We start from the raw sequence: 18,678 nt of genomic DNA, 5'->3' as shown, positions 1-18,678 counted from the left end.
TCTCTTAATACCCATAAGGAATAATCTTGTATTATACTATGTTTTATTTAACAAGTTAATAACGTGCCAACCCAAATCCTTCAGTTCCTAATATTGCCAGTGGGATTAATTAACCAACTTGGATATATATTTAGGGAAATATTAATATTCACAGTGAACATGTTATATTTATATTGCCTCTTATAACCATGGCTATGTTATGTTTGGTTTAAACATTACAGACATTCTTGACTATGTTTCACAACTCACTTTTCCGTTTACTGTGTACTAATTACTTTTCAATTTATTCTGTCAAGTGATATTGGGAATAATAATATAATTATTTCTATGGTAGCAAGAAACATTTATAACACCTTAATAACCCAAAAAGACAGACAATTTGGTGTAGTGATTAAGGCATCAGGCTAGATTAGAGCTGGGCAAGGGGCGGCCCACGGGCCGCATCCGGCCCGCCTGCTGTCTGTGACCGGCCCACCTGCTATCTGTGAGCGATTCTAATAGTAGCCGTCTGGCAACCGCAGTATTTAAGTCTAAATGCTATTGCTATCTAAATGTTATTTATGATTAGATAGCGTACATATGGTAAAATGAACTCCGGAGTCAGTATATACCAGTGTAAAAGAGAGCAATTTGGATGCTATGAGACTAACGATTAAATCTGTGAGAACCGCACCTTCGCTTTAAAAAAAAAAGGTTCATTTATTTATCCCTTTAGAAAAAAAATCAGACCACCCGATCAAAAACAGGGGGGGAAATTCCCAAGCTCAGAACCAAATAGTGGGGAAGGAGAGAGGGGCCCCTCCTTTGAGCCGGAAGAGGAAATGGTACTTTAAAAGCGTTCATGGCCTCGCTTTTAGCAACGCAGAGACCAGGGTAGCGAAAGAGACTTTTCACGGTGGGGCTTAGGCTTTGCTCTCTGGTTCCGATGGATGGCAGAGAAGTTTGACTCCCTGGAAGAGTATTTGGAAAAGTTCGTGGAAAACATCCGGCAGCTGGGCATCATTGTCAGCGACTTCCAGCCTAGCAGCCAAGCGGGACTCAGCTAGAAACTGTGGGCTTCCTACCTCCTTCCCTGACGCCTCCTTCCCATTCGGGATTCCCAAAGCGAGTGGGGTTGGTGGGAGTGGCAGCCCTGGGAATTGTAGGAAATAGTCACTGGGAAGATGGCGTTTTGTTTAAAATAAAACCCCAAAGTTTTACTTGTTATTGGATAGCAAATATTATTATTTTAAATACATTAGCAGTCAAACTCCCAGTAGTTTGTATGTTTGTTGGGTTGGGGGGCAGGTTGAGGCTTAAAGAAGCCATTTACAAATCCTCTTGAAGAGTTTTTTAAATTTATTTTTTATTGATTTTTAATATTTTTACATCTTAACATTTCTAAACAGATCTAGCGTAGCATTTAGATTTATATACTGCTTTATCTACATCTACACCTACATCTATATACAGTATTGGGTAGAACTGAGATAATTATATTAGTCCGGCCCTCTAAAACCATCCCAATTTCTCATGCGGCCCCATGGCAAAATTAATTGCCCACCCCTGGGCTAGATACTGGGAGACCATAAGTTCTAGTCCTGCTTTAGGCATAAAGTAATCTGGAAAACATTGAATCATTTTCTTTTCCTCAGCCCTAGGAAAGAGGCAACGGCAAACCACTTCTAAAAAAACCTTTCCAGGAAAACTACATGAACTTGTTCAGAGAGAATCAGAAAAATTGAATAGAAAGGGGGGGGGGAATAAAGCATAATAAACAAAGCAGCCCACTAAAGCTGACTGTAGATCTGCAGGTCAGCGGTTCAAATCTCATTACCGGCTCAAGATTGACTCAGCCTTCCATCCTTCCGAGGTGGGTAAAATGAGGATCCAGATTGTGGGGACAATATGCTGGCTCTGTTAAAAAGTGCTATTGCTAACATATTGTAAGCCGCCCTGAGTCTAAAGAGAAGGGTGGCATTAAAAAACCGAATAAATAAACAAACAAACAAATAATGGAAAACTCCAGTGGGACAAAAATAAATTGGAAATAACAGCTATAGATTGTAGGGATTCATATACTGTATCATTCTAAAACATGCTGGTATTGTGTGTTATGAAAAACCGGGTACTGTGTTTGACAGATCATGAGTTATATTTTAGCATGTTGGATAAACACAGCCAATTGTGATTTATTAAATAAACAAACCATGGTTTGGTACAATGTGGGAACCTAGGCAATTTGGAAAAGACACTTATTTTTATTTTTTCTGTATACAGTAGGCACTTTTGTTCTATCAGAGAAGTCTGGTTACTATTTGCAAAATATTTTTTAAAAATCCAATAGCTTGCAATCACATTATTAACATTTTGGGTACTACCTTGGTATCACTTCCTTATGCAGTTTGTAAGTTGTTATATCAGGATCCAACACACTTATGTTCATAGATTTCAGCTGATGCAAATCACACACACTGGTATATTTCAAATGTGCCCTTTCAAGGCCAAATTAAGGCTAACTGATGCCTTAAGCATTGGCCAACAACGGTGGCCCTCATCCCTTCCATTGCTTAATTGACAAGACACTAAAACTTCATAAGTACTGAAAATTAAAGTGAAGTATAGCAATGAAAGAGTTCATATGTTAGTTAAGGGGGGGGAGTCTCTGTGATGCCTCCCTTCCCTTGATGTCCAAACAATGTGGAAGTGATATGCCGGTGCCTGGAGGCTGTTGGGGTCTGGATGGGTGTCAACAGACTCAAGCTCAACCCGGATAAGACGGAGTGGCTGTGGGTTTTGCCTCCCAAGGACAATTCCATCTGTCCGTCCATCACCCTGGGGGGGGAGTCACTAACCCCCTCAGAGAGGGTTCGCAACTTGGGCGTCCTCCTCCATCCACAGCTCACATTAGAGAAACATCTTTCAGCTGTGGCGAGGGGGGCGTTTGCCCAGGTTCGCCTGGTGCACCAGTTGCGGCCCTATTTGGACCAGGAGTCACTGCTCACAGTCACTCATGCCCTCATCACCTCGAGGCTCGACTACTGTAATGCTCTCTACATGGGGCTACCTTTGAAAAGTGTTCGGAAACTTCAGATCGTGCAGAATGCAGCTGCGAGAGCTATCATGGGCGTTCCTAAATTCGCCCATGTCACACCAACACTCCGCAGTCTGCACTGGTTGCCGATCAGTTTCCGGTCACAATTCAAAGTGTTGGTTATGACCTATAAAGCCCTTCATGGCACTGGACCAGAATATCTCCGGGACCGCCTTCTGCCGCACGAATCCCAGCGACCAGTTAGGTCCCACAGAGTTGGCCTTCTCCGGGTCCCGTCAACTAAACAATGTCGGTTGGCGGGGCCCAGGGGAAGAGCCTTCTCTGTGGCGGCCCCGACCCTTTGGAACCAACTCCCCCCAGATATCAGAGTTGCCCCCACCCTCCTAGCCTTTCGTAAGCTCCTTAAAACCCACCTCTGTTGTCGGGCATGGGGGAATTGACATGTTCCTTCTCCCTAGGCTTATAAAATTTATGTATGGTACGCTAGTGTGTATGATTGGTTTTAACTTGTGGGGTTTTTTAAATTAATTTAAATATTGGATTTGTTTTACATTGTATTGCTATTGCTGTGAGCCGCCCCGAGTCTGCGGAGAGGGACGGCATACAAATCTGATTAAACTTAAACTTAATGTGCTTATTTTGCTTAATACTTAATCCAGAGCTGTGTTCTATAATTCTCAGAACTCGAAGCAGCATGGATGGTTATTAAAAGTTCAGGAAGTTACAGACAACACTCAGGAGATATATGGTTAGAATAGCTACTGGATTTTTGATGCTTTTTAACTTCAAAAGGTAATTAAAGCTTCAGGGGTTTTTTTTCCCAGTGAAATCAGGTTATGCCATGCAAGATTTATACATAAGTATGAAGAGCAAAGTTTTTTCCCCTTCCCTGCTCTTCCTACTATCCCCTCCTTTCTTTTCTTAAAATAGGCAGACTAGGAAAATCTTGAGGTTTCTTTTTGTATTGTTTGTTTCTGTTTTCCTTGGTCAGTTGTTCTATTGAACATGGACTGACCTGATTTTTGTACAATAACATCTTCTGGAGAATTCCTTTTACACTACATGTTCACTAACTATAAAGTCTTGATCACACTGCTAGGTTTATAGCAGAGCTGTATCATTCTAGAGAAAAATCAGCTTGAAAGATGCAATGTTGATGAAAGATGAAAGATCTCCCAATGTTAGGATGGCCATCCCTATATAGAGAATGAGAGCAAGAGCTGTGATGGCGCAGTGATTAGAATGCAGTATTGCAGGCCAATTCTATCAATTGCCTTCAGTTCAAACCTGAGCCGCTCAAGGTTGACTTAGCCTTCCATCCTTCCAAGATCGGTGAAATCAGGATCCAGATTGTTAGGGGCAATATGCTGACTCTGTAAACTGCTTAAAAACGGATGTACAGTAAAGCACAATGAAGCAGTATATAAGTCTAAGTGCTATTGCTGTTATTAAAGAACTAACGTATCTTCTATCTTTACATTCCTAAAATTCTAACTAACTTTTTATCATACAATAGAATAGAGTTCTTTATTGGCCAAGTGTGATTGAACACACAAGGAATTTGTCTTCGGTGCATATGCTCTCAGTGTGCATAAAAGATACATTTGTCAAGAATCATGAGGTACAACACTTAATGATTGTCATAGGGTACAAATAAGCAATCAGGAAACGATATTAATATAAATTATAAAGATACGAGCAACAAGTTACAGTCATACAGTACCGGACTCAGTAGTGTCAACCCCTAACCCCCAACATTTCTCCCTTAGACTATCCACAATTGACCTCTACAGGTTCCTAAGAGGTCAGTAAGGGGCCTTTCGTCCCCTATCCAATTGTCTCTCCTTATCTCATATCTCATATATCTTTTTTTCCTTTCATATATCTTCTCCTCTACTTTTATATCCTTTCTTTATATATAATACCTCATGTCTATCCTCTTCAATATGTATTGTGTATTGGACAAAATAAATAAATAAATAAAAACAGTCATCAGTGCGGGATGGGTGATATTGAAAAGCATGGAAATGTTTAATATTCTGGGATTTTTATTGAAACCAAAAGCCAGCTGGATTTATAAAAGGGTCTCTTAGAAAATACTTAAGAGGCTATTGTTTCAGGCTTCCACAAGAGGAAAGCCATGAGCTTTTGAGAATTAATTCTCAAGGATTCATCATATCTCTTGATGGCTCAGAAAGTAATAAGTAGCATTATATGTTGATGAAGCACAAGAGACCAAGCAGATTGGTCCCTTGCTCCTATACATTTTGTGGTTTGGTTCTGGTGCCTGCTGCTGAGGTTTGTCTTCTGGAGTTCAAAGGATCATTATTACTGTACTGTGACCTGCAACTGAACTACGAGACCCTGACTAAGCCAGTGTAGCAATGTGCTACCTTATCCCTCATGCCACTAACTTGGGCCTATTTAATTTTCTCTTTGATTTTAATATAGATTTATTGAAAGTTTCAGTTATCAAAACAAACTGCAGTGGCAAATTGGTGTTCCTCTGCAGCCCTACAAGCACCTATAAACCTGCCATAGGATGAAATAAATGGCACTATATTGGAGGTCAGTTATTGCAATAGTCATTCTCCTGGGATTTTCACTGTGCAGTTTAATATTTTTCTTATTACCCTCTTTCTTCATTGCTATTTATGTCTTTCTCTTTATATTCAGAGTAACATACTGCTGTCCACACCGATCGGCAGAAAGTCGCCTCAGATAAACTGGTGAATGATCCATAGCCACAAATCCCCAGAAGGATTGTCCTGTATGTATCTGTTGCTTGAATCTAGCCAACAGCTTAAAAAAAAACCCCATCTTTCTCTTTACCCTATTCCAATTTCCACACCAGAAACACACACATTCATTATTTCTTGTTATTCACTTTTTTTTCTTTCTTATATTAGGGCCTCAAAATTAGAAGAAAAAAAATTTGCTGTCTTATCTTATAGCATCCCTGAGGTCCCCTGAGAAAGACTTAAGTGGATTACTTATGAACAAATTGGGTTGCAACAAAATGCAGTGTGAAATGTTTTCATTCAGAATAGCAGCTACTCCTATTGAGAACTTACTGTTATCTTTGCTGTAATTCCTTTGCTGGTTTTAAAATTCACGTTGGGAGTATTTCTCCTCTTCAGATTTGTATTTGTATTTATTAGATTTGTATGCCGCCCTTCTTCGAAGACTCGGGGCGGCTAACAACAATAAAAAGACAATGTGAACAAATCTAATATTAAAAATAATCTAAAAAACCCCAATTTAAAGAACCAATCATACATACAAGCATACCATCTATAAATTCTATAAGCCTAGGGGAAAGGGAAAATTTCAATTCCCCCATGCCTAAACGACAGAGGTGGGTTTTAAGGAGCTTGTGAAAGGCAAGGAGGGTGGGGGCAACTCTGATATCTGGGGGAGCTGGTTCCAGAGGGTTGGGGCCACCACAGAGAAGGCTCTTCTCCTGGGTCCCGCCAAATGACATTTTTTAGTTGACGGGACCCGGAGAAGGCTAACTCTGTGGGACCTAACCGGACGCTGGGATTCGTGCGGCAGAAGGCGGTCCCGGAGATATTTTTTTAAGAAAATTAAAATATTTGTACTCTATGACAATCATTAAGTGTTGTACCTCATGATTCTTGACAAATGTATCTTTTGTACACACTGAGAGCATATGCACCAAAGACAAATTCCTTGTGTGTTCAATCACTCTTGCCCAATAAAGAATTCTATTCTATAAGAAAAAGTTCCCAAGTTTGCTGATACAATACTTTTGCTGATACAATACTTTTCTCTTGGGTATGGAACTGGGGTAGGTTGCAATTTTTTTTGCTGCCGATTATGTGGGCATGGTTTATTTTGTGGCCATAGCTTGATGATCATATAACAATGGGCACGGCTTCATGATCATGTAACTGGGCATGGCTAGTCTAGCAAAGAGAAGGACCAGGGGAGATATGATGGCAGTGTTTCACAGAGAGGAGGGGGTCAGATTGTTTTCCAAAGCTCCAGAAGGCCAGAGTAGGAATAACAGATGGAAGCTGACCAAGGGGAGATTCAACCTGGAAATAAGGAGGAACTTTCTGACGGTGAGAGCGATCAACCAGTGGAACAGCTTGCCTGCACAGTTTGTGAGAGCTCCAACACTTGAAACTTTCAAGGGGAGATTGGACTGCCATTTGTCCGAAATGGTATAGGGACTCCTGCCTGAGCAGGGAGTTGGACTAGATGACCTACAAAGTCTCTTCCAACTCTAATTAATAATGATGATGATGATGATGATGATGATGTGACTGGGTGGATGTGGCTTTGTGGTCATGTGATGGGTGTGGCTTGGTTGTCATGTGATTGGTTGGTCATGTGACTGATGGGTGTGGATGGTTGCCATGAGACTGGGTGGGCATGGACAACGATGTCACTCATGTCAAGGATTAGGGTGCCTGGCCTCTCCTTGCCTCAAAGACCTCAATGAGATACAATTTGTCTATTTATTTATTAGTACTGAACATCCAAAATATACTATTTAATCCTATGTTCTTTTTTTCTTGTCTCTCCTTTCCTTCTTTCCTTCCTTCTTTCCTTCCTTCTTTCCTTCCTTCCTTCCTTCCCTTCTTTCTTTCCTTCCTTCCTTCCTTTTTCTTTCTTTCTCTCTTTTTCTTCTCTCTCTCTCTCCTTTCTCTTTCTTAATACCCTATATGAGCCCTAGACACCACCCACCACAAATGGATGGCTTCAGATTTTAAATCACTTTTTAAAAATACGATAACTTGGTCAGTATCTTCATTTTGATAAATTTATCCTTACCAGTAAAATTTAAGCATTTATGAGCTTCAAGTTAATCCTACTTTTTTTTTTAATTGAAGATGAAATGATAACACAGATAGAATAAATGTCTGCAGGTGAAAAATTGTAAATTTCAAATTGTAATAATGGATAGAGTTGACAAAGTACAGTGTACCTCTACTTACAAACTAAATTCATTCTGTGACCAGGTTCTTATGTAGAAAAGTTTGTAAGAAGAAGCAATTTTTCCCGTAGGAATTAATCTAAAAGCAAATAATGCATGCGACTGGGGAAACCACAGGGACGGTGGAGGTCCTGTTTCCTCCCAGGAGATTCCTAGAGAGGCCCCATGGAGGCTTCTCTCCGCCTTTTCCAGCCCTTTTTCCTCCCAGGAGATTCCTAGAGAGGCCCCTGTTTCCTCCCAGGAGATTTCTAGAGAGGCCCCACGGAGGTTTCTCTCTGCCTTTTCCGGTTACAGTTTTGGAGGCTTGGATTTGTAAGTGGAAAATGGTTCTTGAGAAGAGGCAAAAAAATCTTGAACACCTGGTTCTTATCTAGAAAAGTTCGTAAGTAGAGGCGTTCTTAGGTAGAGGTACCACTGTATGGTGCTACTGTATATGTATATTTCACTGATATTCATTGAAAGGGACACCCTTTTTCTCATTTAGTCTTATGGAAAGTAACCCAATGGCTCAGCAGAAGATATTGCATAGCAATAGCAGTTAGACTTATATACCACTTTACAGTGCTTTACTGCCATCTCTAACAGAGTCAGCATATTGCCCCCACAATTTGAGTTCTCATTTTACCCACCTTGGATAGATGGAAGATCATGTCAGCCTTGAGCTTGGTGAGATTTGAACGGCCAAATTGAACTTATATGTTCTATCCTTTTCTAAGTGGAAGTTTCATATTTTATTGAAAGTCATTCTGATTGTGGAAAGGCGGAATATGAATTATTTTAATAAATAAGGGATGTCCTGTTATATTGCCAGCACACCTAAAGATGAAATATTTTGTGCTACTTTCTTTAAAGCACTAATGCGAAGTCAGAAATTATATTAATCCCATCATTGGAAATAAAAACAAGTATGTTTTAAATAATAATTTAATTAGTGGAAATAGATTTCTAGAAAAACATCTGGTAGTTCTAAGGAAGATTATTGAGGTTTAGATCGTTATTAAGACTGAAGGTTTGTAGGAAAGCAATGTTAAAAACATAATTTATTATCATTATGGAACTACAAGTTTAGGCTTCATTTTCTGCTAAAAGTAATTAATGGGATTTTTCTGAACAATAAGGAAATAAGTGTAGTTGCATGTACTCAACACTAATGCAATATTATTGGCAACTTACTGAAAAAGAAAGAGCAATATACAGTGATCCCTCGAGTATCGCGAGGGTTACGTTCCAAGACCCCTCGCGATACTCGATTTTTCGCAATATAGTGGTGCAGAAGTAAAAACACCATCTGCGCATGCGCACCCTTTTTTCCATGGCCGCGCATGCGCAGATGGTGTTTTTACTTCCGCACCTGGCCCAGGGAAGGTTCCTTCCGCCGCCCAGCAGCTGATCTGCTCGGCAGCGCCGCAGCAGCGAGGAGCCGAAGATCGGGGTTTCCCCGCCGCCCACGCAAAGGGGAAACCCCGATCTTCGGCTCCTCGCTGCTGCCGCGCCCGCCGCTCGTCCACCGCCTGCCTGCCCGCCTGCCCGCCGCTTGTCCGGCCGCCGCTTGTCCGCCGCTTGTCTGCCCGCCGCTTGTCTGCCCACCGCTTGTCTGCCCGCCGCTTGTCCAGCCGCCGCTTGTCCACCGCTTGTCCGGCCACCGCTTGTCCGGCCGCCGCTTGTCCGGCCGCCGCTTGTCTGCCGCTTGTCCGCCCGCCGCTTGTCTGCCCGCCACTTGGCCGCCCGCCGCTTGTCCACCGCTTGTCTGCCCGCCGCTTGTCCGCCGCCTGCCTGCCCGCCTGCCCGCCGCTTGTCCGTCCGCCGCTTGTCCGCCGCTTGTCCGGCCGCCGCTTGTCCGGCCGCCGCTTGTCCACCGCTTGTCCGCCTGCCGCTTGTCCGCCGCCTGCCTGCCCGCCTGCCCGCCGCTCGGTGCACGAGAGAGGGAAAGTGAGAAAAAGAGGGAGAGCAAGAGGGGGAGAGATAGAGAAAGAGAGAGAAGGAAAGAAAGAAAGAGATGAGAAAGGAAGGAAGAGAGTGAGAGAGAGGAAGAAAGAGAGAGAGAGAAGAGTGGAGTATTTTTGAATTAATATTTTCTGAAAAATCGCGATATAGTGTTTCGCGATGATCGAGATCGCGAAACTCGAGGGATCACTGTATACGTAAATATCATTACCTGTAATTTTTCTCTTTTATTGAAATTTTTTTACCTTTTTAAATTCATGCTTAGAACTTAGATAATTGTGTTGCTGATTTTGAATGAAGAGAACAGAAAAATTGACAATAGTTCCTCAATTCCCTTCTCCAATCAATCAATCAATTACTTATCTATTATCTATCTTCAAATTCTCAATACACAAAGAGATGATGTCATCCAGTACCGGCTTCCTCTTATTTGCCGACCGGTGCCCTGCACACGCATCATCACATTTCGCTTGCATGCCTGTTTGCTATGCGCGTGTGTGCAACATGAACACATGCACAGGGAGCAAAAAACCACCAAAATATTGTGAGGGGACACTCACATGTCTGCGATTTTGGTAAAAAAAATTGCTTCTGCGCATGTGCATGCGCAGAAAGCAAAAAGGGCCAAAAACCTTTTTAAATGGCACGCCACAATGCTATGCTGGCTGGAGAATTCTGAGAATTGAAGTCTACAAGTCTTAAAGTTGCAAAGCTTGAAGACTTCTTTTAGAGAGTTTCTAATAAAAAAGAAAACCTTTTTAATATCATTTATCTTTCCCTCCCTCTCTTACTCTCACCCCTCTTTCTCTTCCCCCTTTTTCTCTTTACGCTCTTCTCTCTTTTCCTCTCTCACGCCTCTTTCTCTTCCGCTTCTCTTTCCCCTCCTTTCTCTTTCTTTCCCCTCTCTCCTTATTTCCCTCCTTCCTCTCCTTTTCTTCCTCTCTCTTCTCCACTCTTTCTTCTCTCTTCCTCCCTCTTTCCTTCCCTTTCCCCTTTCCCCTCTTTTTCTTTCCCCTCCTCTCTTTCCCTCCCTCCCGCTCTTTCTCTTTCCATCCTTCCACTTTCTCTATTTCCCACTCTTTCTTTATTCCCCATTCCTCCGTCTTTTTCTCTTTCCCTCCCTCCCCTCAATCTTTCTCTCTCTTTCTCTTCCACCCTCCCTCTTTCTCTTTCTCTCTTTCTCTTTTTCCCTTTCCCTTCCACCTCCTCTCTTTCTCTCCTGGAGGTGTCACTCCAGCCAGATTTGATTTGATTTGATTTGATTTGATTTGATTAATTTAATTAATTTAATTTAATTTTTTATTATTTTATTATTTAATTTAATTGTCTTCTCTTCCGCCCGATCTTGTAGGACTCGGGGCAGCTTACAACAATAAAAAACAATACAATCATACAATATTAGAAATAAGTTGAACAACAACAGTGAATAAAACTCCATGATACTAACAACCCTTTTATAAACCCTAATCAATCTAACAGCATTCATGCCAAACAAACATAATTCTGGCACGTCTGATGTTAACTTTACAGCCCCCAGGCCTATCAACAAAGCCAGGTTTTAACAGCTTTTCGAAAAGCCAATAGAGTGGGTGCGGTGCGAAAATTTGGGGGGAGTTGGCTCCATAGAGCCAGGGCGACAACAGAAAGGGCCCTTCCCTGCGGTCCTGCCAACCTACAATGTTTAGTTGATGGGACCTGGAGGCTGATTCTGTGTGATCATAATAGGCCTCTGGGAGATATGTGGAAGGAGGCGGTCCCATAAATAGTCAGGCCCTAAGCCATGTAGGGCTTTATAGGTGATAACCAACATCTTGAATTGTGACTAGAGACTAATCGGTAGCCAATGCAACACGCAGAGTGTTGGTGTTAAATAGGGGCGGGCTACCATTCCTGGCCCTACCTGCATGTGCCCCCCTGTGCACACACCTTCACGCAGGATTCAGCTTCTGTACCATCACGTGGGATTCAGCTTCTGCGCATTCGCAGAAGCGAAAAGAACCTGGAAATAGGCAAAAACAAGTGCCCGCTCGCCGCCGCTGCCGCCACCATTCACCCCCCCCAATCTGCCATGCCGCTGCCTGCTCGCCGCTGTTCGCCCCACACATCTCTCACAATGGCTTCCCCCTCACCACCTGCACAGCCATGCCGCTGCCCACTCCCCACTGTTTGCCCCACCCGGCTTCCCCCCACCCCACACTCTGCTACAACGACGCCTGCTGCACCGTGCTGCAAGCGGCCCTTACCTTGCTCCGGTGAACTCCTGCAAGGGCGCCAAGAGCATGCAGGTCAGGTGGCCCCGAGCTCCGGCCATGCGGCCTGCTCTGTGCTCTCTTGCGCCATAGGCATTCCTCTCCTGCAGTGTGAGAGAGCAGGCAGGTGGCCGGAGCTTGGGCAGGCTGCTTTTGCCAGCTGCCGCTCTAGACACCGCAGTAAGATTCCAGCTGCTGCGTATGTGCAGCAGCCAGAATCTCGTGCACGGACATCCTTCCGGCAGCAAAAAATGTTGGTTTCTTTGTTTCCACGCCGTCGAAGCAAAAAAACTGGTAATTGTTTACTGGAATCGCTCCGGTTGCGTGTGCACGCCCGGCGACAACAGAGTGAGGCTATGCCCTCCGTTTTGGCAGGCAGAACAGTATTTCTGACCATTCTGGCTTTTGCCCATCACTGGTGTTATATGGGCATATCTCATAACAGCTCACATGGGCATACACCCATAACAGCTCACATGGCTGCATTCTGGACTCTCTGCAGTCTCTGAACACTCTTCAAGGGTAGCCCCATGTAGAGCGCATTGCAATAATAAGGATGGGAGGTAATGAGGGCCTAAGTGACTGTGCACAAGGCCTCCTGGTCCAAATAGGGCTATAATTGGTATGCCAGGCGAATCTGGGCAAAGGTCCCCCTGGCCACAGCCGAAAGATGGTGTTCAAGGTTTAGCTGTGGATCCAGGAAGCTTTTCAAAAATTCATTTATTGAGTAATTGCTTTGTCATTCTACAAATATTTCCACAATGTGTATATAAAGACAGATAAAAATTGGGTATTAGTCAAAAGAGTTGAGTGTTAACTTTTGCCGTGCAATTTTTCCAAGGTCCGGGGCTGGAGATTAACTGACGTTTTATTTGAGTAATAATTTTATTTCCTTTATGCTTATTCATATGTATTAAACTTATTTTAATTTTATTTTATTTATTAAATTTATATGTCCCATTTTCAAAAATAGGCAAATCTACTTTAATTATTATGCTATAATTACATTTTATACATTGTGCTGTCTACTTTGTGGGTAAACCAGGTCTTGCTCTAAATAACTCGCTAATCTCAGACCTTCTGAATTTGTCCTTTCTAAACTTAATTTGATCTCTCTGTTCCATAGGTGATTATGCAAAGATTGATAGAAGTCACATGTAACAAATTAAGCTAAAATAAATTTTAATTGCCCACTCCATGTTTTACTCAGATAGACATACTCTGCTGCAAAAGTCAATAAAAGTCATAATCACTTGTATTTTAGACAGCATGATGTTAATAACTATATAACTGCACATTGGGATTGCAGCTTTCAGAAGTCCATGTTAACATGACCAAAGGTGAAAGTTATAGTTGAAACCCAGCTATAAAACACCTGATAGGGGGAAAATATTAATAAGTAAGTGGAATTAAAAACATACCATATATAATTTTAATATCACTTCAGCAAAATCATTGAAGCAAACATAATTAAGTAGCATTAATATTATTGTTATAATTATTATGAACTACATAAAAGTAATCACATGAAGAGTCCAAGGTCCACAGCCAAGGTACACTGCAGATTAATCCCTAGTCCTCCTATCGCATCCAAGAGTAGAAGGATAAGATAGCAGTTCATTAGAAAAGTCTAGAGAATTGCTCCCAGCAGATAAACAATATTGAACTAAGCAGTTAATCAGACCTGATTATAAAATAATTTCCTGTATTCCATTGTATCTAATGGATAAATTAAATATATTTTCCAATAATTTGTTTTATGAGCAACACATTTATTAGTGCTACCAAAACTGGGCTGCAAAAATACAGGAAACTGTCTTTGCTCCCATGTTTTTATATGAAGAGAAAGAAAGCCTTCTGCTGCACGAATCCCAGCGACCAGTTAGGTCCCACAGAGTGGGTCTTCAATGCCGCTTGGCGGGACCCAGGGGAAGAGCCTTCTCTGTGGCGGCCCCGGCCCTTTGGAAACAACTCCCCCCAGAAATTAGAATTGCCCCCACCCTCCTTGCCTTTCATAAGCTACTTAAAACCCACCTCTGCCACCAGGCATGGGGGAATTGAGATACTCTTTCCCCTTAGGCCTTTACAATTTTATGCATGGTATGTCTGTATGTATGTTTGGTTATTGTACGCTGTCTTATTGTTGCTGTATGCCACCCCGAGTCTCCGGAGAGGGGCGGCATACAAATCCAATAAGTAAGTAAGTAAGTAAGTAAGTAAGTAAGTAAGTAAGTAAGTAAGTAAGTAAGTAAGTAAGTAAGTAAGTAAACAAACAAACAAACAAACAAACAAACAGTGAAAAGGTTTTCAGTCTCTACTTACTTTTTTGATGGTCCTTCCTTCACTATACCATCCTGCCCTATATTATGAAATAGCTCTAGCAGGGAGGGAAACAAATGTAAAGAGAAAATAGTCTACCTGACTTTATTTTCATTTGAAAGGTGAAAATTTAACCTCCAGGATTCTTGTCCCTCCAGATAGAAATTATGATGAGCAATTATTATTTGGATATTGAAACATTTGTAAGGAAGTAAACAGATGCAATCAGAGAGCATCAAAGGCTACTCAATACAGACCTTGTTTCTATTTTTTGGAAGATTAGGGTTTCTGTATATCTTCTACCTTAGCTGTTTTTTGGGACACAATTATTTTAGGCCACCCTCATTACAAAATTCTGATTTCTTCCAGCAGAGGGCATGGAGTAGACACACTGCTTTAAAGTCTACTAATCTTTGAAAGTCTGTCCAAAACTCTTTAAAACTCAGTTTCATGCGAGTTAAACTTCATCAACCGATTAGGTCTAAAAACTGCCCTGTTTTCCTACTGATGTTCAGTCTGGGGACATATCTAATGTAGTCATAATTGCATTCATTAATTTTTATATTGCATTTGCATTCTTCTAAATAGAAACAACAACTTGTTGCTTTTGTTAATAGTATTTTTAAAGCACTTTGATTTTCCCATGTTCAAATTTAATTTTACTGATTGATATAGATTTTGCTACCAAGTCGATATCAAGCAACTTAATTTTTCTATATTTGATGTAAGCTACTATATAGATATACAGTATATGTATACATACTGTTGTTTGTGGCTATACAATAAACAATTTCGATATAAAAATTAAACTTAACTTATTGTTAATAGCTGGATTTTAGAGTCTAGAATGACTTACTGTTTGTGTTAGATTAGCCTGTTTTTGCCTGTATTTTTAAATCTTTGCCAAACCTATAAAATAACACATCTGTTATTTTATATAGCAGGAACGTTACTTTAATTTATCATGAGAAGTCTTGTGACTGTTCAGCATGAGTTGGTATGGCAATACTTCTGCCATATACCGTCTTCTGCCTCCTGTATCCCAGCGGCCGGTTAGGACCCACAGAGTTGGCCTTCTCCAGGTCTCGACAGCAAAACATTGTCATCTGGCGGGGCCTAGGGGAAGAGCCTTTTCTGTGGAGGGCCCGCCCCTCTGGAACGAACTCCCTCCGGAAATACATACTGCCCCCTCCCTCCTGGTCTTTTATAAAGCTCTAAAGATCTATCTCTGCTGGCGGGCATGGGGACCGTGAGCCACGTGATTGTCCCCGGCTGATATGAATGATTGAATTGGATGAATGTAGATGACTGCATAAGAGGTTTTTGATTTTTATTAATTTTGTATATGTTTTTAAAAAATAATTAGATTTCTCATATATATTGTTTGCATATATATTGTTTGCATTCGGGAATCAGCTCCCCCTGGAGATTTGCACTGCCCCAACCCTCCTCGCCTTTTGAAAGAAGTTAAAAACTTACTTATGCCGTCAGGCTTGGGGTCATTCCACCCCAGTCCCTGGCCATTGAATGTTTAATATGTTTGGTTGTATTGAATGAATGATTATGATGCTTAGTTTTTTATAATGTTTTTAGTTAATTATCTATATTAATTGGATCCGATTGTAAATTGTATATTGTTTTATGGACATGCTGTGAGCCTCCCCGAGTCCACGGAGAGGAGTGGCATACAAATCCAATAAATAAACAAACAAATAAACAAACAAATAATCAAACAAACAAACAAACCAGCAAATAAATAAATAAATTTGCAATGTTGTATGCTGCACTGAGTTGCTTCGAGAAGGGCAGCCCAGAAATCTAATAGATAGATAGATAGATAGATAGATAGATAGATAGATAGATAGATAGATAGATAGAAGAAATAGCTAATAAACAAGTAAATAATATATGGATATACAGTAATTGATAACTATAGATAACACAATAAAATGTAAACAATTGATATATGGATTAGATAAAGCAACAAGGAGATATATAGAGTTTGCTTTTTGATCCACCAGGAATGCAATCAAAATGGAAATGATGTACAACATAACCATTTTCCTTTCTTTTTCTATTTTCTATTTTCTTTTCTCTCTTTTTTTCTTTCTGTCCATCTTTCTTGTTTCTCTTTCTTCTCTTTTGCTAGGATTTTCCTTCTTTTTCTTCTCCCTACCCTTTCTTTTCTTTCTCTTAATTACATGTTTGCAATAGTCGTTTACTATTGTTTTTGAATTGTATTGTTTTTCTGTTTGTGAATAAAAACTTATTTTAAAAAAATAAAAAATACCCCAAAAAAAGATAGACAGGCAGACAGACAAATACATACTGTGATATAAAATCTTTCAGGATTTGCAGACTGACGTGGGGGGGGGGGAGAGGGGATGGTGCCGGGTGAGCAGTGAGCATGCAGCTCAATTTCTACAAAAAGTGAGTGCACACACCCACCATTCATGTAAATGGAAATGCATGCCCATGCTTGGCTACTGCTCAGGCAAATAGAGATGTCCATGCATACCTGTACATTTCCTGTACGGTCGAAGCTTCCGCCTCTTTCCTTCTCTGCTCCTGTCTTTTCTGTGCCCTACGTGTTCTTGGATCAGGTGCAGAAGGCAGTTCTTCTTCCTCATCCTGACCAACTGCAGCTGCATGCTTTCTCCCCCTGGAGCCTCAGGGCTGTCCTACTGCAGCTGTCCTTCAGCCAAATACCTCTCAGGTGGCTGCTTGGAACCATTGACCAATTCTCCTTTGGACCAGGCCTGGAACTGATTCATTTCCTCTGAGCTGATATCTGGAGAAGTATCTGGGGAAGCACCCAGGGGAGTCATCACATGGCCCAGAGATTGGGGACCCCTGTTTTAAGGCATTCATCAATGTGCTCACTTCTCTTAAGAGAAAACAAAGCAAATAATGCCACCTCAATATTCTAAGTCCACTTGGCCCATGAGTGTATTTCTAGTCTTTCTTTCCAGAAAGGGCAGATCTTACATTTTAGAAGAAAGCTAAGCTTGGGTTTCATACTCAATCGTATCCTCCACCCAGTGATGGAGGCAATACCTAATGCAGTGGTTCTCAACCTGGGGGGGGGGGGGGTCTGTTTTGCCGGGCTCTATGGTATGAGTCTCCCGAAAATTCAAGGGTACAAATTTCAGACACACACACTCAAATATAACCAAGTTCAACCCTGATTAGCCTTTTAAGATTAGTGAATGCAGCTAGCTTTGTTATACAGTACTTCACTAGTAGTTGGCTTTCCTATTATTATTATTATTATTATTATTATTATTATTATTATTATTATTTATATCCATTGTATTATATATATCCATATATCCATTGTAAGATAAAATACAGGAAATAGTATAAGGGCAGACTAGATGGACCATGAGGTCTTTTTCTGCCGTCAGTCTTCTATGTTTCTATGTTTCTATTATTATTATTATTATTGATTAGATTTGTCTGTCGCCCCTCTCCAAAGACTCGGAGCGGCTCACAACAACAATACACAATACAAATCCAATGATTAAAAACAGAACAGTTAAAACCCTTGATTTAAAAACAATCATACATCCCAAACAAACCATACATAGAACAACCTCCCCTAATAAGTAAACTCACTCATACATTAAATCAAGCAAAGTGTAAAAATTATTTTAAAATTTCAAAAACCTACATTGATGATAGTCAAGTCTTCTGTCATAGTGTGCCCCCCTCTTGAGATTGATGGAATAACCACATTTTAATTACTCTGCCAGAACACCGAAGAGAAGGAGCAAGCTGGATCTCCCTGGAGAAGAAATTCAAGAGTATGAGAGCTGTGATTGAAAAGGCCCATTTAAGCGGTCCCATCAGCTAGCATTCTTCTGTAGACAGAAACTGGAGGGAACTGACCTTCTTTGACCTGATGAGATCAATGGACCCAACTCAGAGATGGTGGAGCTACCTTCTTCCTTAGAACTCACAGCCTCTCTCTGACTTAAAACAAATCTTTCTCCGGAGATGTTCTAAGTGTTTCCTCTGTTGCTTTACCTTCCTGACTCTTGCAGTAAGCCAAGGAATTGCAGTTAAGGTACAAAATAGACTATTCTGGTGCAACCCATTCAAGTACCATCATGGCTCCTTTATTCCACTGGGCAGCCAGGGTCTCATCCAACCTGCCCACCAGA

Source organism: Erythrolamprus reginae, chromosome 3, assembly GCF_031021105.1.
Source record: "Erythrolamprus reginae isolate rEryReg1 chromosome 3, rEryReg1.hap1, whole genome shotgun sequence".
Taxonomy (NCBI): domain Eukaryota; kingdom Metazoa; phylum Chordata; class Lepidosauria; order Squamata; family Dipsadidae; genus Erythrolamprus; species Erythrolamprus reginae.
This window is presented reverse-complemented; position numbering follows the sequence as displayed.